We start from the raw sequence: 23004 nt of genomic DNA, 5'->3' as shown, positions 1-23004 counted from the left end.
GGTGGGGGCCGGGGGCGCGGCCGGGCCGCGGGCAGCGGCGGCAGCTGCCGGGCCGGGGGAGGCGCTCCGCGGGCACAAAGGGCTCCATGGCAACGGCGGGACGAGCCCCCCGCGCCCCCAGCACCGCCGGAGCCGCCCCCGCCGCCCCCCGGCGCAGCGAGCGCGACAGCGGCTCGGGGAAGCGGCCCTCGGCGACACGGGCCGGGAGCCGGGCGGGGGCAGCAGCCCCTGGCCCTGCCACTGGCTCACACACGTCTTCAGCATTTTCTTTTTTTTCTACCTGAGTGCAGATCAATCTTCACACACAGGTATAGTCATTTAGGCTTTCTAAGTGAGGGAAGTCGATAAGCTACCAGTGAACAAATTGGAGGGCTGGGCAATCACCGACCCTGCGAAGTTTAACAAGTGTCGGATTCTGCAGCTGGGACGGGCAATCCTGGGTGTATGGGCAGACTGGGGAGCAGGAGGCTGGAAAGCAGCGCCATGGAAAGGTACCTGGGGGTCCTGGTGGATGGCAACTTGAATCTGTGTCAGCAGTGCCCTGGCAGCCAGGAGGGCCAGCCCTGTCCTGGGGAGCATCAGGCACAGCATCACAGCCGGGCAAGGGAGGGGATTGTCCTGCTCTGCTCTGCACTGGGGTGGCCTCACCTTGAGCGCTGTGTGCAATTTTGGGTGCCACAATACAAAAAAGACTTTAGGCTTTTAGTGACCATCCAAAGGAGAGTCACAGGGATGGTGAAAAGCCTTGAGGAGAAGCTGCACTGAGGACTGGATGAGGTCACTTGGTCTGTTCAGCCTGGAGGAGACTGAGGGGAGACATCATTGCAGTCACAATTTCCTTGTGAGGAGAATCAGAGAGGCAGACACTGATCTCTTCTCTGAGGTCACCAGTGATAGGACCCAAAGGAATGACCTGAAGCTGTGTTAGAGGTTTGGGCTGGATATTAGAATAAGGTTTTTCACCCAGAGGATTCTTGGGCACTGGAAGCTCCTCAGGGAAGTGTTCACAGCACCAAGCTTGACAGAGTTCAAGAAGTGTTCAGACAACGCTCTCGGGCACATGGTGTGATGTCTTGGGGCTGTCCTGTGCTGGGCCAGGGGTTGATATTCCTTGTAGGTCCTATCCAACTCAGATATGAGTCAGATTCTATGATTCTATGCATAGCATAACTTCACACTGAATGGATTGAACTCCATATCAGAGTCTGACAGGTCTTATCAGTCTCTTACAATACATAAAATTACATTTTGGGGCATATATTATTTTTTTAACTTTTCTTTTAAACTTCTGCTTTGCAGACTGTATGACCTGAAGCTGTGAAACTTTAAAATATACAGTCATCTAGAAAATAAAACTTACTCTTGAATTTTTGCACAGCAACAGGTGACAAGGTCACAAGCTAAGGGATAAGTGCATGGCCCAGCATCCAGTGGGGACAACTCTGAGGCTCCAAACCACGTTGCTAGGAACAGATCCATGTACAGCATTACTTGCCACTGAATGCAGCAAGACCTTGTGTGCACTCTGAAGTCTGAGAGCTCTTGGGTCAAGGATCAAGATGCCAAAGATGGAAATGAAACTCAAACAATATTCATGAGAAATTTCTACAATCCCAGGCAAGACCCCCATAGGTGTAATTATGCCCATAAAAGATTGGTGGTATTTTTGGCATGGTGGAAGTGTTAAAGTGGTTCAATTATTCTAATGAAGTCAAAAAGATTTAACTTGCTCCTAAAAATTTCTTGCTAAACTGCCTTATTCAGTAAATGCATTTCCATTCCATTCCAGATCACCTCTGTGATCTGACTGCTGGTAGAAAACAACTGTTCCATTATTTTGTATATAAATAATGATATATACAAAAGGCAAAATAGCCTTCTCTTCTTTCACATAAATATTAAGTTTCATACTCAAATACTTTGTGTGAATAAACTGTCAGCTTAGACTCCAAAATGAGCCCTTCCCAAGTTTTTTCATGTAATTTTTATACCCATTTTAATTTTAAAAGAATTCCTTGCACACAGCCTTTGTTATTTGCTGCCAATGATTAGGTAAAAGGCTGCAGGACTTGACTAGAGACGTGCATTTTAGCCTTTTCTTAAAATTCCATATTCAATAGAGATCTCAAAAAAGCAGCTCCTTTCTACTTACATAGAGCCACCCCTTTCTCTGAACCCCAGTGACCATGTACTTAACATTCCCTATCATTAATATTTACCACTTTTGATTAGGAATCATAAAATTTCACTGCACACTTCAGTAGCCTTCTCTCAAAATGTCACAATGAAGCTGAGGTCACTTTTCCTTGATTTGACGGGACGAGGCATACACATTGAGGAAGGAAAAGCAGCATTTCAGGGGCTGAAGGGACAAAAATGTAGCCGATTTGGCTTCTACCAATCTTGCCTGGGTTTGTGTGTGCTGCCAGGTGCAGGGGTTGCCCTCAGCTTCCTCCCAAAAGGGAGAGAAGAAACAGATGGCTCCAAAGAAGGTTCAGACGTTTAGCACTAGAAACTTATTTTAAACACCTGCTGAGGCCAAAGAAATATTATTATTATTATTATTATTATTATCATTATCATTATCATTATCATTATTATTATCAATCAGCTACTTATCCCAGAAACTTTTGGAGGGGGAAAAATCCAACCGTTAATTGTATTTCTAAAATTTCAAGGAAGTAAAATGTTGCTGGGAGCAACGGATAAGTCCTTTATTTTAGCTCCTGAATGGCAAACCTACCAGCTTCCTTGTAACTCTGCCAAGCTGTAAGTGTCATTTAAGGAGAGCAATACAACAGTTTATTGTTGTTCTCCAGCGCTGCTTAGGATGTAGAAAGAAGACTGTTTGTGATACATTAAAGGTCACAAATAAATGGCAATTTAATAGGAAAAAATCTACTCTACTTGCAAGAATATCTCAAAGGCATAAGTTAATTACATAGCAGCCTGAGCATGTTCTCTTTTATTAAAATATTGTGAAGGGCCATCCTGTTTCATTTCAATGAGCAAATATGCATCACCACCTCAGAAAAGCTCTGTTAAAAAAATAAGAAAACACGTACTATCAGGTTATTGCATCTATTGCCGCACTGCACAACACTCAGGCCATTTTGCAGTATATTTAATACAGAAATTTAACCTATCAATACAATTCAAAGGGATTTCACTCTCATTGCCAAAATCAATGATTGGTATTAAAATGGATTGCCACATATTCATGAAAGAGTTGTTCAATCATTTGACATTTGTGCAGATTGCTATCTTTATATAAAGGGATTCTATCTCATAAAACTGATTGATGAAACTGGAGGAAAACTATTCCCATTTCAAACCCATATGCTGTTACTGTGTATGAGTAGAATACCTACTTTTTCTGAATCACAGAAACTCCTACACACTTAAAATTGATCAACTCCTTAAGTGCTCTGTTGATATTTGACCCATTGTATGCTGAAGCTGTGCAAACTTTGAGAGTTTGAACAGAGAAACAGAAAGAAACCCTATAATTTATCCCTGAACTACTCGAATAAAAGGAAAACTGTGTTTTAGTTGGAATGCTGAGAAAGAAGATCAGGTGTGTGATTTTTCTTTCATTCATGCAACACATGAACAGTTATCTCTGAACCATAATTCAGTGTTTTTATGCAAACATCCACACCTCACTTTAATCTACACAAGTGCCCATTCCCCTTTTTTCATGTTGGCTCATCAAGAATAATTTGAAACATTTCCAAACATCAAGAGTGTAGTGCCTAGGTGGATTCATTGTAATTTGATTGAAAAACACCAATACAGAAATCTATGTTTTCAGGAAAGATACATCTGTAAACATTTCAATGCAGTTGTACTAAGGCCAGAGCTAAGGGTTAGCTTGTGCTATCCTTAATGTGTGTAGTGAGCCAACACTCATGCACAGGATAAACTGCTGTACCTGCTAGAAATAAGACTATTTCATTTACATGAAATAAAGTAAATAAAGATATTTACTGAGGTAGTTTCTGTACTGAGTTGGGGTAGGGTTTTTTTCCTCCTAAACCCTTTCTAGGAGGACTCTTTGCTGTTCTTCTGCTTGACAATCTATGCATATGCAGACAGAGATTACTCCAGAATTTTTCCTTTTTCTCTACTAACATTTTCTGGGACACTAAGTTACCATGAAATAGTCCTCAAATACTGCAAAACTTCAGATGCTTTTCAGAAGCTCAGGCCTCTGTCAGAATATCTTACTATATTTTACTCATGTTTCTCTCTTGATTTGATAACCCTCTGAGGACGACCACTCTAAGAATAAGCAAGAGGTTTGTGTTATACTGGGCATGGTGGCCCTGCAGATCCCTACAATTTTTCTTCTATGACATACTAAGCTCTGGCAAATTGAATAAACAGGGAATTTTGTTTTTGCATAATAAATGAAGAAAGCCTTTTTCAGGGTCTGTATAGACAGTAGTAGATAGCAGTTATTTCCACCAACTTTTTATCTTGTGTAACACCAATGAATAGCAAAATTATTTTAAAATTGTATTACAGGCCACGGAGTCTTTAGGACTTACTCTGTTTTCCTGTTTGGGGGAACAACCAGTTCAGTAACAGAAAGCAAGAAGAGAACATGCCCATTTGGTAGCCAGCTTTGTTAAAAGAACCACTAAGAATTTCCTACTACTATGTAGCAGCTTTGAGAAAAACATTACTGCTAAGTGTTTTTAACACTCAGCAAGAACTTTGCAGAATGCGAGCCACATTTAAGTCATAGAATAGAAAGCAAAGCGATTTCAGAAGGCATGCTGAAGATAATCCCAGTTTCTTGGAGACAACATGAATCACCTGGGCTATGCAGAGCCTTGTTACAGAAAGCTGCTCTGAGCTTTGTATTAGAGAAGTGGGATGGGACAAAAAAGAGCAAAAAAGAAGAAGGTTATTCCACAGTGTAATCTGCATGTTTTTTTCTGTTGATGATTTAATCACCATCAGAACCATGGGATCTGATAGATAATCTCATTCTCCAGAAACCCACACCACCCACCTCTCACAGGCAGTGCTCAATGGTCAGTACTATTCTGTGCTACCTAGTACTCCTCACTATCAGAAAGATTAAATGCAAGCATAAAAAGAGGACACAGAAGCCTTGACGCTGGGGATTTTTTTCCCCTTGTTTTCAAATCTTGGTTGTTGACTTATGCAGAGAATATAGGAGAAATTGAAGAAATTCTCCCTCAAAAGAATATTGTTTCTACCATCTGTGTGCATTTATGGCTATATTGCAATGAGCACAAATGAGACTAATCTGTAGTCTAATCTGCAATTTGTTTATAATATTTCATCCTGAATATCTACAGTTAAAACAGAAGAAAATTGGTGCACTGGTGGGCATTACTGCTAGGTAAGTCATCCAGAATAGCTTCATTGCCTGTTCACAACATGAGAAAAATCTACTAGATGCCCAGCAATGCAGAATACAATGCATTAGGATAAGAGGAAATAATCACAGATTTGTAGAATAGTTTTAGTTGGAAGGGAACCTTAAAGATCATGTAGTTTCAACCCTCCCTCCATGGGCAGGGACACTTTCCACTAGACCAGGTTGCTCAGTGCCCCATCCATGTTGGACTTTGAACACATGGGGCATCCACAATCTCTCTGGGCAACCCATTCCAGTGCTTCACCACCCACCTTTCTTCCTAATATCTAAACTGAACCTGCCATCCTTCAGCTTAGGGCCATTCCCCCTTGTCCTGTCACTACATGCCCTTGTAACAAATCCCTCTCGCTTTCCTGTAGGCCCCCTTTAGGCACTGGAAGGTGCTATAACGTCCCCCTGGAGCCTTCTCTTCTGCAGGCTGAATAGCCCCAATCTCTCAGTCTGTCTTCATAGGAGAGGTGCTCCAGCCCTCTGAGCATCTTCAGGGCCTTCCTCTTGACTCAAACCAACAGGTCCTTGTCTTTCTTTTGTTTGGATGCAGCTGGATGCAGCACTCCAGGTGGGGTCTCACAAGAGCAGACCAGACAGGCAGAATCACCTCCACTGATCTGCTGGTCCTGCTTCCTTGGATGCATCTCAGGATGCAGCTGGCCTTCTGAGCTACAAGTGCATATTGTCAACTCACATCAAGCTTCTTGCCCAGCAATGCCCCCAAGTCCTTCTCCACAGGGCTCCTCTCAATCCATTCTCCACACAGTCTATATTTGTGCTTGGGATTGCCCTGACCAAGACGCAGCACCTTGCGCTAGCTGAGCTTCATGAGGATTGCAAAGGTCCACCTCTCAAGTCTGTCCAGGTCCTGCTGGATGGTATCCATTTCTTCTGTTGTGTTGATCACATCACTGAGCTTGGTGTCATCAGCAAACCTGCTAAGAGTGAACTCTGTCCCAGTGTCCATGTTGCCAACAAAGATGCTGAACATCACCAGTCCTGACACCAATCAATGAGGGACACCACTTGTCACCAATCTCCATTTGGACTGCCAATTCACTTCCCTCACATCAAGTTGTTAGTAAAGATTTCCTGATCAAAATATGATCTTTCAAATTTGATGCCAGTTCAGAGTTCGTGTTCACATCCTTCTAGGACAACTTTAAGAAATGTAGGGAGGGAAGGTCCTTTGGTTACATGTGTATTCTTCAACAATACAGAATTCTGGAAAACCAAATTAATGAGAGGATGTGCTCAACTGTATAAAATCCTGGAGGATTGGGTTATGTGGGCTATTTTCACTTGAATTATAGGATCTTTTTTAGTTAGTATTTACTGTTTAAATAGAGAAATCCTCAAAATTTGCTGCATTTAACCTCAAAGAAAGTCTAAGGCTACATTGGAAAAAGATTAATCAATACTGGAACTAACAAATGGAATGTGAAAATGTGTTATTACAGCCATGTAGTCCATTGCTGGCATGGTGATCAGTGGCAGAAACAATTCATCATCACAACACAAAACAATGTCTGTAACGCAGCTTCACTTGTTTCGTTTTGTATGATGTATACAAGCGTCAAGAAAAGTTCAACATCTGTGATGCTGAAGCTTTGTAATAGTCAAACATTATGATGGGTTTTCTATCAAACTAAAAAGAGTTCAAGACTCGATACTTTGCACAGAACAAGTGCACAGCAGTGGTGTGTGTCATATACAGCCTTACATGGTGTCACTTCTTCAGCCTCCAAGTCACTTTGAACAAGTAGAAGGCTTTTGAAGTCTGACTTTGTGTCACAAGGCAAAGAAGAAATATATCCTTTTATCTGGGAATTCATCTCTGACCAGAAATAAAGACTTGCTGCTCACAACAGGTTGTTTTTCTTCTCTTTCTGAATATAAAAATGCTGTACGGGTCACGTAGCATGAGGCTGCTTTCTGCTCTCAAAAAGATCTTTAAAATGAAACTACACGTTTGGAGAAGGAAGATTTGGATTTTAAAGCAAACCAGAATACAAACAGGTCAGGAGCTGGTAATCAAAGTAACAACGCACAGAAATCCATAAAGGGAGTGGAGGATATTGACAAACATGCTTTTCATTAGAAAAGACTTTTTTGCATCAATTTTTGAATTAAGAAAATCGATCAGAAGTGAAGATATATGGACAGCACCATGAGGAAGCAGCAGAAGTTCAACAGAGAGAAGCAGTGCAATCAATTTGACCTTTTGTCAGACACTTTACCAACTCCACAGAAACTGGATATTAAGCAAGTAGCCATAAAATAGGTTGAATTATTTAGCAAGTGTGGGACTTCTAAATCAACCCAGGCCATGACCTACCTGTGTCAGCAAATCCAACTGCACTGGAAAACTGAGTCTCCCAGGATGCAGCCATGGTTTGATGGGAGGGCAAGAATAAGGAGAAGTTCTTCAGGACAGAAGAGCCAAAATCTGTGTTCAATTCAGTTAGCTAGCAGATGCAACTAAAATTTTAGAGGGAAATACAGAAGTGTTTTTAAAATCAAACTGATGGGAGAAAAAAATTGGGGGAGGTAATGAGTGAGCATAAAAGGTGTTTCAGGCTTCTCTTTTCATAGTTAAAAACTTCACTTTTTGAAAATTACTGTATGATGCTGACTTATTTTTTTCCATGTATATTTAAAATGGACATTATAAAATCATTGGGCAGAGACATAATAATGTTAACAACTCCTCTTTTTTCATGCAAAATTTCTTTGACAGCTTGGCATATAGTTAATCACATTTTAAAAACTGAATGCACCCCAATGCAGCGGACCTAATTTTTTAATCTGTCAGCCAGAATTTGTCATTAACAAACTTTAAAAAACTGATTAAATACTTCATTTTTTTTCCTCAAGCTTGTGCTTTGGCAATGGGCTGAAGAAAATGTGTATTTCCAGCAAGATTAATGGGCAATTATTGGTTGAGATTAAACTGCTATATAGATTTAATGGATTTCTGTTTTGGCTGTAGAAGTACTCAGAATAAACTGATGAATGATTGCCACAAATGAAAAACAAGTTAACCTGATCAGAAGGGAGTTGAGGAGGCTGAGGGATAAAAAGAGAACAGATAAAAAGCTGGGGATGAATCTGATGTTCAGAAAGGTGTATGAGACACTGATACTACCAGGAAAGAGAGAGAGGCACCTGTTAATGACTGCACTCACCCTTCCTTTCAAGGTGACAGCCATACTAACCTTCCCTTGCTACCGCAGTCATATCAATTAAAAAATTAAATCTGTTTCAGGGAATTCTTTTGGACAATCATGACTGCTTGGCTACTGGAGTTTCAGTTAAGGTTTTTAATCAGATAAGGATGGAGCTGTACTTTTGGTATTGGTTTGGTGTGGTTTTGGTATTGGGGTTTTTTCCTCCTAAAAGCACACAGTGCATCTGTTCCATAAGTTTTATTACAGACACAATGATTTTGTAGAACAGAAAGTTATGAAGTATAGTCACACATTACCATAGCAAATACTAAATGCCTCACATTCTACCTGTTGAATATTTGTGGCAAAAACCAAGGAACAATGTTATATACACCCAAGAGAAAGCAACTTGGACAATGATTAACAGACCAATTAATTAAGTTATTTAAACTTCTGCTAACATTCTCCAGTCAATAAGGCATTCATTCTAATAACAATGCTACATTTAAATAACATCCTTTTCACACATTGTCTTCAACTCCGCAGCTCTGTATTTTTCTTCCTCTCTTCTCAATCACTCCCTTAATTCTTTCCTGCCACTTTGCTCTCCTTACAGTAAATCCAGTTCCCTTAAGGAAAAACAAATCCCAGCAACATTCAAGCACACAATTCCTTCCCTCTGTTGGCATGTTATCTCTCTGCCTGTGTCCTCAAACAAATGAAACAATATTTTGTGAAGAAATAACACCTGCTGCCCTTTCTGCACACACTCTTGGAGACTATGTTGCTTGTTACTTATAGCACAGTAAGCATGAACCGCAGTAGTATATTTTTTTAAATCCAACTTGCCTTCAAATTGCCTCTTTCCACTTCAAAATATGGCAGGAGGTTATTAGCACCCCAAAAACCTCAGTGCCCCAAGACCACACAACCACACAACTATTTCAAATTCAGCCTGGAAGCCAGACCCACCACTTCCTGTGCAACACTAACAGGCTGCAGTGCCAGACCTTCACTGCCCAGTAAGGGCAACACCCCTGCCCATGTGAGAAGGGGCTGAATTCCAGCTCTGCTTTGAGCACTGGGTGCTGGCTCCAGTGACCATCAGGGAGCAGCAGGGCTGAGCTGCACTGGAGCAGGGAGAGGCATGTCTCCACCATGGGCAGGACAATGTCCTCCCCAAGCAAGGTGCTGTCTTACAGCACCTCTTTTATTCTTCAAATGTGACAGTACACGTAATACCTACAATATCTTTCACCCCACCTTTATGTGCCCAGTAAACCACAAGTAACTTTGACTTAGTGGATCGTTATTTTTCTGTGCACAGGGTGCTCCATCACAGTATTTTCTTCTCCCTCTTCAGAAGTGACAAGATATTTTGGTCATTGCATCTTCCCTGTGCTGTGATGCAAATTTATTGTCTCCTTTCTTTTCATGGCAACACATTGTGCAAGAATTTCTGCTTGTGTCTTGGCCCATGCTGAGCTGTCTGTCAGCCTTTACACCTTGCCCACAAGTGTTAAATTCAAAATCTGTTTCTAAGCTTTTTGAGTAGCTGCCCTCATGTGATATAACAGCTATCAGTAAACCTAGCTGATACACTGGGTAGAAAACATTAGTGGAAACTACCAAGTGAATGTTCGGTCTAAGAACTTATGAGATGGTATTATCTCTATAAACTGGAAAGTGAAAAGTTACATTGTGTTGACCAACATAAGAACTCAAATTCCCTACATTTAAAATATTTGCTGGGAGTGGGAACAGAAAGGTAGCAATACATTTCCCAGGATGTCTTAGTTGAGTAAGGAATTTAACCCTTCTAATGAGAACCTTTTTCACTCTGTCTACCTTTATAAGAAGAACTACTAAATCTTCCCTAACTCATGGCTCCTGAAACAACTTTGAAATAGCTGACAACACCATGTCTCAGGGAAGACTGTCTCCTTCCCTTGGCCTCCAGAGTAAAAGGGTTGTCTTTGGGGTGTGTTCAAAAACTGGTGGATAGGGCCTAGTTACTGTAAATGAAGTTGCCTTTATGCTTTGATAGTTACAGACAGAATTTCTCCCAGCTAGGATGTTATGGAGATTAAAACCAAGGGCATGACAGAGAACAGGGACTTTCTGCATGAATACAAGCAATTGTATCTGCCTAAAAGAATCTTGAGACCTATTCTGCAGGCATTTGTGTAAATTACAATTGAAATTTCCTCCATCATGAGGAAAGTGATGCCTACTGCACATTTCTAAACTAAAAACACCTAACTGCACAGGCACATGCTGGGTTTCTTCCACTTCACACAAGGGTTGTGCTCCCTGTGACCTTGGGAGAGCAGTTCTGCTCACTCACATGCAAACATACCCCGTACATGTCAGCTGGAGCTGTTTTGGAGAACAAAAGAACTGATTCTAATAGACCTGCATGGCTTAGACAGCATCCAAATTTTTACTTTATTTTATTTTTACTTACTTTACTTATTCTAACAATAAAAATAATTGCAATTAAATGCAGAATCATGGAAGGAAGTTACACTTGCTCATGTTGAAAGGTCTGAAACAGGTAAATGTTTATGCAACACTGGAATATGTTGCATATAGCTGCATCATAGCTGCCATTTGCATCCCAGGAGTAAATATATGAGCAGAAAGTGTTGCACCCATTTAAATAAGCTTTTCCATACTTGAAATCTTTATGCAAAGGGTACCTAGAGATTAATCTGCTTAGAACTTACAGAATATTATATTACTTACAGCTATAGGTAGTACAGCCTTCTAGCAGGTAATATGTGACAACCACCTTGTTCTTAGAGACAGTAAGAAGTACCAAAATAATAACCAAAAACTTGTGGTTTTTAATGAAAAGGTTATTCAATAAAACAAGTAGACTTATCCAGCATCTAGAATTTCAAGCAGATGTAAATAAGTGATAATCATAATTGATAATCATGTCCACCTTTCTGCTCCTTTGTTTTACTGAAAACAATGAGAAAATGAGATATGCTTCAGTAAAAAAACAATTCTTTTGCCAGCTGTTTAGCTCTAAGTAGTGAAATAAAGTCAGTCTGGAGATTAATTCACACTACTTCATAAGCCTAAAGCAAATTATTTAGACTGTGGGAAGGCAATTGAAAGCAGTGAGTAAGGAGAGCGTAGAGCCCAGTGAGGCGATTTCCCCCGCTCTCACAGCCTGGGGGACATTCACTTTTAGCATTGCAGCAGGAAATCATGGATAAGAGCCTGTGGCAGTGCGCTCATGGGTAGTGTTCCACTGAACAGGACAATGGCTTGGAAACACCATGTTAGAAGTCAGCTGTATTCCTTATAGCAGCCACCAATTCACACAAACATTCTGGTTTTGGGGTACATAATGGACTTTGAAACATTTTGGAACCTTGATAAGAAAGGCTGTGGAGCATCCTGGGGAGAAGCATGAGTGAGTAAATCTCAGTCATTCAGAAGGGCAAGGCCTTTTCTGGGGTGTTTGTCTCTTGCTGACAGCTGGTACTGTTAATGAAGCAGGAGGAGGTGAGGAGGTAGAGGAAGCGTTTAGCACTGAACACCAGGCTTGGTGCAGAAGGTGTTGGCTTGCTTGGGTTTTCTTGACTCTCTGCAACCTAACATTTTGAAGCTATTTTTCTTATTCTGCCATTTCCAGTTTCTTTTCTCCATTGCTCACAGCTTTTGCTGTTTTTATTCGAGTGTCTCTCTAATTATTTTCTTCCATGCTAAAGTAAGGGCAACTATACTTTTCCTTCCCTTAAATTTAAAATTGTATGAAGTTCATATGGAAATAACTGAGTTACCACACAGTATTTTTCCTTTTAATTAAGATAACTACTTCAGAAATCTATTAAATTCTATTTCACCTAAAAATGGCAGGTAATTTTTTAATTCAGGATTTGCATAAAGCAGAGAAACTGCAAGCCTCCTACTGAGTGTTTAATTAAGGAAAAATTTATATGGCCTAGAAGACATGAAAAATTCTCTGTGGCCCAGACATTTTGTCATCTGCTGCACTATCACTGGAGATATAAGCATCAAGTACCTTCAGAATTTCTCCTATAATAAAGATGCTTTGATCTTTAGGTAAGTGAAATATCCAAGACAAAAAAAAAAATCATAGAAAGTACCATGTGCCAAATGTGTCATATCTTTCTCAAGGTGAAGATATTTTTAATTTGATAAACTTACCATGACCAATCTCTTAAAGTAAATGCTGTCTGTATCAAGCAATTAAAGGTCACTAAGGAATTGTTTAAATGTTGACATTATTACATGGCCTTATAATATGTTTGACTTGTAGACTTAGAGAAAATATATGAGTATTATTTATCAGATCAAAATACACTGACTCTTTTCTGGAAAAACACATTTTAGAAATGGGAACAAGTTCATAAATCCAGAGCAACCCTATACATTAAGAATTAATACTTTGTTATTGAAGACTGAAACAAGTTAGAGTCATCCTTATGGGCTAAAGAGAGTATTGGAATATAAAAATATAAAATTATATTAAGATAAAGGCAACAATAACAAGAACTGCATATCAGCTTGGTGCATAATAACAAAGGAATACATGCAATTCACATAAGAAATTTTAAAGTACAAACAGTAACACTTCCATTTCACTATGATTTTTATAAATTTTTGATTTATAAACCAAATGTGTGAAAAGCAGACACACAGTATGTAATTCTTTATGTAAAATATCATCAATGAGAGAGAAGTTAGGACTAAATGGCTGTGTGGAAGTTAAGGAGTATTCACTGTTTGTTCTGTTATCCAAAGTAATTCATTCCCCAAACACAAAATGCCCATGGTGGCTTGGTGTCACTACAGGCACTAGGAGATACTAACATAATGTCATGGTTTCAGTTGATATCACTAGGGCTACTCACATGTATTTGTACAGTTAAAAAGTTAGATATCATAGCTAGGAAGAATTACACATCTACTTGTTGTTACATTAAAACAAAACTTTAATTCTTTCAGTGAGAAGGAATTTGGAATGAAATTACAAAATGCCAATTAAGAAGAATAAAAGCAATAATACCCTTAAATAGCACATGATGTTTTCAACTTTTTAAACACTGTCAAAATAATTATTATTATGTAATAATGTATTATTTCAAAAATGGCTGAGATACAGTACCATAGTACTATGAGAATATGACACATGCCATGTCAGCTTTTGTCTGTTAGGAAACAAAATGTTTAATTTTTAAAAGATGTTTATGTGGCTTTAGCAGTGTAATAGCCTTATAGATTGTATGTTTTGCATCAGCACTCAACCAAAATGGCACTGCCACACACTGTATTTGAAACCTATTTTGTGGAAGGTTTTTGAAACCAACAAACCAGAAAATCTGTTGTTTGATAAAGGAATAAAGGTTTACTAGAGTATTAAACCCCCCAAATGGTAGGTATTTGAGACTTGCTCTTGAAAGAAGGAGAGCAAAGAATTAAAACCCCCTTGTGTATGTATCTCTTGCATAGAAAATTTGTTGCCTGAAGTCCAATGATATGAAATAAATAGAAAGAAAAGAAAATTTATTTGTATGATGGAAACAGTATTCAAGCCAACATCAAAAGAAAAGTGTACTCTGAGGCAATAATTTCTTAAATATTGAATCTTTCTTTTTTTCCCTTCTTTTCCTCTCAGAAAGTGACTTCAACAGCCTTGAACTCTCACTCTCTCAAAAACAACCACTATCACATCACACCGTTTCTTCATATTTACAGGATCAATGGTGCTATAAGAGATAAGTGCTTGGAAAAACAACAGTTGATGAGCAATGTCAAAAATTTATCCTGCACAAGATACATTTAAATATTTGCATCCAATCTTTTTTTTTTCTTTTTTTTGAGGGTCTTTGAACCTCTGCTGTGCCCTCTATACACACAAATCTGTCTGAGAAGGTGAACTCCAGAGGGGTGATAGCACATGGCCATTCACCTCATTTGCACAACGTTTTACAGAATCACAGACTCACAGAATCCACTATGTTGGGACAGATTTTTGAGATCATCAAGTCCAACCTATGAACTAGCACCATTGTGTCAACTGGACCATCATACAGAATGCCACATCCAGTCTTTCCTTAAACACCTCCAGGGACAGTGACTCCACCACTTCCCTGGGCAACCCATTCCAGTATCAAATCTCCCTTTCTGTGCAGAACTTCTTCCTACCTAAATCTCCCCTGGCACAGCTCAAGACTCTGTCCTCTTATCCTACTGCTAGTTGCCTGGGAAAGAGACTGTCCTTCACCTGGCTACATCTTAATTGCAGAGACTTGTAGAGAGTGGTAAGGTCTCTCCTGAGCCTCCTTTTCCCCAGTCTAAACAGCCCCAGCTCCCTCAGCCACTTCCTAGAGGACTTGTGTTCCAGATCCTTCACCAGCCTTGTTGTCCTTCTCTGGACACATTCAAGCATCTCAACATCCTTCCTGAGCTGGGGGGCCCAGAACTGGACACAGAAGTCAAGGTGTGACCTCACTAGTGCTGAGTACAAGGTGGCAATCGCTGCCCTGCTCCTGCTGGCCACACTATTGCTGATACAGGCCAGGATGCCATTTGCCTTCTTGGCCACCTGGGCACACGTTGGCTCATGTTCAGCTGACTCAACCAGCAAGCCTAGGTCCTTTTTCACTGGGCAGTTTTCCAGCCAGTCTCCATCCAGCCTGTAGCACTGAAGGGGGTTGTTGTGGCCAAAGTGCTGGACCTGGCTGTTGGTCTTGTTGACCCTCCTATTGTTGGATTTGGCCCATCAATCCAGCCTGTCCGGGTCCCTCTGCAGAGTCCTCGTACCCTCCAGCAGATAGACACTCCCTCCTACTTCGTGTCATCTGCAAATTTGCTAATGGTAGACTCAATGCCCTCATCAATAAAGGTATAAAAAAGGACTGGGCCCAACCCAGATCCCTGGGGGACACAGCTAGTGACTGGCCACCAGCCGGATGTGGCACCATTCCCAACAGCTCTGCCAGGAGTGCACCTGTCCACGCTGCAGGCTGCCAGCTTTTCCAGGAGTGGGATGTGGGAGATGGTGTCAAAGGCTTTGTTAACATCCAGGTATACAACATTCACAGCCTCTCCCTCAGCCACCAGACGTCTCACCTGGTGATAAAGGGAGACCAGGTTGGTCTGGCAGGACCTGCCCCTCCTAAATCCGTGCTGGCTGGGTGTGACCCCCCCAACCACCCTGTAGGTGCCATGTGATGGCACTCAAGATAACTGTTCAAGTTTTGAATGAAAAACTGAGATCATAGTGAAGACTAAGGAAACTGGAAAAATCTAAGTTCTGTGAATGTCATAAACAAAAACATTTTCATAAGAATGCTAAGTCCTATCTTGAATAAGGGCCTCTGGCATTTATGAGCTCAGATAACAAGAAAGCCATTATTAACAATCTAATTTCAGGTTTACAGATAAATTTAGAAATTAAAATAGTTACTAGTTACCTTGCAACATTTTCTTTCTTTGTATCATACATTATTTTGCCTTAATAGTGTTTTCTGCCCTACCTAAGACAGAATGGGAAAATGTGTAATACGGACTTTTCATCTCTACTAATCTCCAGAGTCCTGCTCTAGTGTCAGCCTGACTTCTCTGTACTTTAATGTATTGGTGCTTTACTCACAAAGGTGAATAACACTGGGACAGACTCTTTGTGCACCTTCTGCTGACTTTTTTTGCTTGGTTATTATATTTGCAGTTGAAGATGGAGAGTAACACATTATTATGTTGATGATGCTTCCAATTGGCATTGCAAGCTTTATGACTGGGGATGCTGAGCCAATTTGGACAAAGAGATTGACAGCAGAAAGGCAGTGATGCATGTACTAATCACAGAAACCAAGGGCCACACTGCCTCAAAGGCTAATTTTGCTTCCCAGCATGTCTCAGAACATTTCACTGCACAGGGTCACATAAAGAAATAGTACAGCACTGGGACCATTCCTGATGTAATTCAGCACCCTTTTGTTTTCCCCCTGAAAGGTTTTGCTTGTGTTTTAGGAAAACCAGGATGCAGCTGGGGGAAAGAAAAAACATCTGAGACAGTGTTCTAGCCCTCCATCTTCTTCAGCAGCATGCACAGGAGTAGACAGCCTTGTGATGCTGCTGCTCAGTGCTGCGAGACATTACAATCTTCAGAACTGTCACCAGACCTAGAACAGGCTAGAAAGACAGAATTTAAAGCAAAGGCCATTTAAGTTAATATCTCCTGAATCCAGTCCCTGTTTTCTATATTCAGTTTGGGTCAGAAGAAGGCTTTCAATTATTTTCTATAAGAATTAATAAAACTACTGTAACACTGTGATAATAATGAGAAAGTCATTGAGTACTGCTTGTTCAGAAGCACGAGTACACTGAATTCAAAATATTTTTTTCTCTGTAGCCCCTCTAGTATTTACTCTTGGTGCCATCTATAGGTAGCCCTCACTGAAAAACATTAGTCCACTAAGACAGTGAAATGTGTTATGATCACCAATACATTTTTTTTACTGCAGAAGCTGTTGGGCTCTGTAGTAGTAAGAACAAATAAACTTTCACTTGTTTTTAAATTACATCTAAGCATGATTAATCTAAACTTAAGACTCCAACTCATCTTCATTTCTTTGCATTTTTAGAATTCACTCAAATCGCCACTGAATGTCTGAAAATTGAAAGTTTCATGTGATATGAACAGAAGTCGAGACAGAAATCTCAGTCTAAAATAGCTATAAAAGTTACCAACAATTTCTTCGGCCAGCATACAATGCAGATGTAGGATTTTGTGCAAACACTGTTAGGCTGATACAAAGACATAACTATTTTGGAGTTATACCTAGAACAGGAAAAGAAAACCTACTAATATTCCCTTCCAAAAGTCTTACACAGAAAAAAAGTCATCTTCCTCTGACCCAGCAAAATGGAAAGGGGAAAAAATGCTTTCTTAATAGGCCATGAAGAAAGGAACCTAGGAAAAGAACTTTAATGTATGCAATATTATTGCACTAATTTAAGATGTAGTATATTTTTCTTGTCTTGCACACATGTACTATCATGATGACTTAGCTCTTTTATGATGCAGGAGAGGAGAAATCTATTATTGTAGTCTAAATGCAAAACCTGTATTTGCCATAACCTAAAACAAAAAAATAATTGTTCATATGCATGTGGTGTGTAGCAGATTTCAATTTGTTTTATTAAATATAAAACACTTAAAGGTAAAACTAATAATTAAATCCATGGTACTTCCACATTTTTCAGTTCAGGATCATGCTTGATTTTGGTCTCTCAGCTGAACTAGAATACTTTATACATACCATGAGCGTCACCCAAGCAATTCTTTTGAATTGTAACCTTTAGGAATTGCCTAATTTAAATTATCACCAGGAAGAAATAATCTGAAAAGCTTTAGCTATCGTATATAAAAAGGATCTACATGAGAAAGAAAACCTCTTTAGTTGACAGTTCATGTAGGCTTAGATGAAGAAACGTAAAAGAAATTGATAAATAAGATGGAAAGCTTAAACAATAAAGGAAATAAAATTTTGGAGTAACTTTACAGCATTGTACTGGATTAGGCATCACTTCCTCTTTTTATACTCTATCTTTCTAAAACAATTCAACAGATTTTGCAAACAGATTTTCAAAAGCCACGGCTTTTGAAACAAATACTAGGATTGTTGGCTGAAATCCTATGGCCTACAAAATATATCATGGACTATCAGAATGTCCCCCTTTATCCTTACAATGTATGAAATAAAAATCTGAATGGATGACAGCAGAGATATCAAATGAAGACATTGTTCATAATCATAAATACAAATCTTTTTAACCTCACAGTACACCTTTAGAAGGTATATCAGCCTTAGAATGTGAATATACTCAATTTTTGCATGTGCTCTGAAAGGTATTGATGTAAACAGCAGTTTTTTTCATGTAAATGCATAATCAATTTAATTCAAATAGAAATAATTCAAGATGTGGTAGAAGTGGAAAGAGAAAACAAACCTAGAAAGAAAAAAAGGGAAAATAAAGGATTTTAATATTACCCCAAAAAGTCTGAACTGATGTGTTCTTTTATATCATAGCCAACAATAAATAACTTCCGTATTTCATTATTAGAGTTGTAATGTATTTGCAAAGATAGGAAAAGGTATAAGACATTCTTTTTCTACATGTGATAGTGTCTGCAGTGAATTGATATATTTACACAGTGAATGACAAGCCTCTACCAACATTTACATGGCATCAACAAGCTCTGTCAAGTACCCTCCTCTGACATCCTTTTCACTTCTATCTATTTCCTGTTTTATACTTATCCTGGAGTCCAGATCATTTAATTAGCCAATAAATGCTATCAGGAAAAGGTTTGCCTGATGCTTTTTTTGACTGTTCAACTGCATGTTATAAACTGATTATTTGTTGCCCAGTGATGCAAACTGATTACCTGAGTTAAAACCCTTAATTAAATAGCCATTCATTAAACTCACAGTTAAACAGAACACATGATACTTTGTAATTAAAACAAATTGTTGTACACAATATCTTTTAATTCGATGGATTTATGACCTATTAACAGTATATGAAGCTTGAATGCAAAAGAAGCCCTGTGACTGAAGTGAAAAAAGGCATATACCATATGCTTCAAATGGGAAATAACTATATAGCAAGAAATAGTTATAATTTATTACAGCTTTTATTATTTTGTATCACATTTAAACTAGCTCACAATTATCTAACTCACTGGGCCAACTTTTTAATGCCTGTACATATACTATGTGTTTTCCATGAGGTGATTGCTGCTCTCTAAATAGAACGTTTGACTGGTGCTGCCATCTACTATTATTAGAATATAACAATTCAGGTTTTCTTTAGCAGAATATAAATAAGCACAAAATCATTCCAGTTCTACATTTAAGGATTTGAAGATGTTTCCCTGACCTAGTAAACCAGTTTCTTTCCGAGGCTTTACCTAATATCACCATTTGTTTTTTGAGCTCCAGCATGGCTTCCTTTCACCTCATGACAAGACTCAGAGTTTTCTAGCTTCACCCTTGTCCCTGCTACTCTCCTTCCTGAACTATTCCTTTCCCTTATCCTTAGCCATTTGAGGCTAGTCAGGTCATCCAGCTCTTTCAGAGAGAAAGCTATTTCTTTTTCATCCTGCCAGGACAGTACAAGGACCACTTGGACTAGACTAAATGAGAGCTGGAAAGGAGGTGATTTTTATCACAGCAGGGCAAAAGGTAAGATAAAAGCAGCTTATGCAACTCCATACTACAGAGAGAAAACGACTATGAAATATCTGGCTACCTTTGCCAAGGATACATATGAAAAACCATGGCCTTTTACAAGGGAACAGTTATCTTCAAATCACAAGGCTTTTGCTGGTTTATTCTTCAACAGACCCTTCACTGCCCTGTTGCACATAGGTAGATTTTCACCCTCTTATGGAATAAACCCAAATCAAAACTGTGAATTCTGTCTGTTTCCTCAGATGAAGCGGTAAAGAAAAAGAGGAGGAAGAAAGTATAACTCCTTCATTCTTCACACTCCGAGTCCTCATATGGGGAATAATGACCCAAGAAATTGAAGTATGTTCTAGGTGAATTTTTTATTAGAGGGCCCAGGAAGAAAGAGAAATTGAATAAAGTTTGCCCAGCATGATCTCTGTATAATATAGAGTACTTGAGTTTTTTTATATTCAAAGTAGACAAATAATTTCCTGGTTGGAAGCTTCTGAATAATGGCACTTCCCTCTATTTTGAGTTCCTCTAATTTTTTTTTCTTCTGTCAATTAAAAATAACTTGATAAAAATAGCTTTATAAAGAATAACTTAATAAAATGCTTATAGTTTAATCCTTTAATGAGAATCAGCACATAGTACCAATTTTATTCAAGTGCATTTAAAAATCTTACTTACTTGCTGCTAAAAACTGAATTATCTGAAAGTCAACTCAATGTCAAATTAAATCTTGCTTTTATCCTGCAAAAGAAGGCTCATGAAGATCCAAAGAGCTGCAAGATTAAGGCAGCATAACTAATACCTGAAAGCTAAGATAACTCACTTGGTTTTACTTTATGAGTACAGTGCTCTGTGTGCAGCATGGAATTGGTCTCGCACCTTGTCCTAAAATTACAAGTTTTTATCAGCATGGCTGGGGTGAGAGCCATGATCATGAAGTACAGATCTCAGTTAGGTGGTAACCCATACTTGTAACATGGAAATGGTTTTCCTCACTTGCATAAAAATGAAGGCAAATCTCAGACAAACAGTTGTAAAGAAAGTGTTACAGTCAAGAACACAGCATTACAAAGTAATATTAATAGAACAGACTATTTACAATCTCTCTTGACTACTGATAACTGCTATTAAGTTGCAGGCATAGTGCAACTCTGAACTTCATCAGTCATCATGAAGCCTACCCTTTTCTCACCTTTAGCTGCGAACATCAGCTGAAAGGTCTTGCTCTGTGCCCTTTATTTACAATATTCCAAAGCAACCTTCCAATCCTACTGGACTACTTATCAAGGAGATACAGATCTGCAGTGATGAGACATTTGTCTGCCTAGGCATCAGAGGCAATGTGAAGTGACAAGTTCTGCACTCATTTTAGGAGTCTATATAATACATGTTTCTAAGTTACAATATTTATTTCCACACAAGAAGTAGTTCTCAGAATATGCCAATTCTGTTGTTAATGGCATATATTACTTAATACTCCTGAAATTGTGGCCCATGATAAAAAAACCCAGTCCGCTTCTCAAATGAATTTGCTGTTGTGTTAGTGCTGTATTAAAAAATGGTACACACAGTATTAGCAAAATCAAACCTTCCCTGAACCCCCGTTCCTTCACTGTACCACTGTAATCACCCCATGCTTTTCCCTGTCTACCATTATCTCTCTCCCTCTCAGTGTTTGCCTCCATTCCACTGCCTTTCCCACTCGAATAAAACATCATCGCAGAATTTCCACAATAGTTCTTCTATCATTCTTGTTTGGTGTACCCTTCATGCTACATATGCGGCGTGTGTCCACTAAACTGCTGAGGATAAGATGGAAACTCTACAATTTTCTGTTTGCCCAGTACCTAGAATGATTATGTTCAGCCTTGATTGCTTAGTCAATGTAACTAGGAAGTCAGGGATTATGATTTATGTGGAGCTAAATGATTTCTGTTACAGTAATATCTGATAATATCTAGATAATATCTATATAGTTAGATATTAGACAGGTAATATCTAACCCTTTTTAATCTTTTTCTCCGTATGTACACCATTAAGTAGGAAAATGTGGAGAACTGGGAAACAAAGAAATTCAGTGTCATAAAAGCATTAACAAGAGAAAAAAAATGTAAGCATCTGGTACCTATTGCCCTGTCAATTGTGTCTCACCACCACAATCCATGAGAATCGTTATCTCCTCTCAGGATGAAATTCAACCTCTGTATCACCAATATCCTTTTAAGTGCTCCCATTGGTCTTGCTGTTGATGCCATAGCATCTAAACCTCTAAATACAGGATAGTGTATCAGTAACCACTCCGCCTCCAGCTATTCCAATAACTGTCACAATGAATATGAGGAGCAGCTGAATTGACCTACATCACTACTCACTCACACAGTTACTTTATTTTCGCAGCATTGGAACAAAGGGTTTGCTTGCTGTATTTTAAATCTTTATTTTGTCAAATAACAACAATCTTGGCATTGTATTTTCACTTACATATGCATGCAAAAAAAAAGTCAAAGGCCTTTTGTTATCTACAAACATTTTAAAAAAAATTTCAGTGCATTCAATTTCCAGTCTTCTTAGAGTGTGAGATATGAGTTGCAATTCACATCTGAAATCTCTCATTGGTTGTAAGTGAAAAATTGATAATGCTATAGTGTTTGAATATAGTATTCATTAGGGAAACACAGAAATCAAGCAAAAGTAATGACATAAACTTGCCAACATAAAGGGATGATCAGAGTTTTTCATAACATAAAGGAAAAAATGCCTAAAGCATGAAAAAATAAAGCATAAACATTAATGAGAACACTTTGAATTTAATGAAAATACTTCTCTATTTTCTTCTGGGCATCTGATTCCGAGAGAGATACAAGGCCAAAAGTCCAAGAGTATAGACTAGAGCAGAACTTCTTGGTAAGGTAAAAAATGAAACAGCATTCCAATACCATAACTATACAGAAAAAATTGTCCAATGTATTTTTAAAAAGTAAAGGAACTTGCTTTCCAGAATGTGACCTTTCAGGATACAATATGGACTAGAAACATGACAGCAATACAGATTATGAGAGACTTCTTTCAATGATAATAAACTGGATTTGGGATTAAATGTCCGTTACATCCTACCCAAGTCACAGCTAAGTGTATTTAGATGACTAACACATGTACACTGGCAGAATTTTTTTTCAGGGTCCAAAAA

General features: G+C 38.9%; 1 protein-coding gene and 1 long non-coding RNA gene across 7 annotated transcripts in view; one reads left to right on the top strand and one right to left on the bottom strand.

Annotated features, from left to right (window-relative positions):
• CTNND2 (catenin delta 2) overlaps window positions 1-23004 on the bottom strand; it is a 637583-nt gene that overhangs the window by 417853 nt on the left and 196726 nt on the right. The window lies entirely within an intron of this gene.
• On the top strand, window positions 5-8384 carry LOC139603395 (uncharacterized). Its single transcript, XR_011683671.1, has 2 exons — window positions 5-308; window positions 5961-8384. It is a non-coding gene; the product is annotated as an uncharacterized lncRNA (long non-coding RNA).

The sequence above is a fragment of the Agelaius tricolor genome, unplaced genomic scaffold (assembly GCF_023055355.1).
Source record: "Agelaius tricolor isolate 1412-34295 unplaced genomic scaffold, bAgeTri1.0.p SCAF_2, whole genome shotgun sequence".
NCBI classification, from domain to species: Eukaryota; Metazoa; Chordata; class Aves; order Passeriformes; family Icteridae; genus Agelaius; species Agelaius tricolor.
Note: the sequence above shows the minus strand (reverse complement) of the source record. Positions and strands in the feature narration are given on the sequence as shown.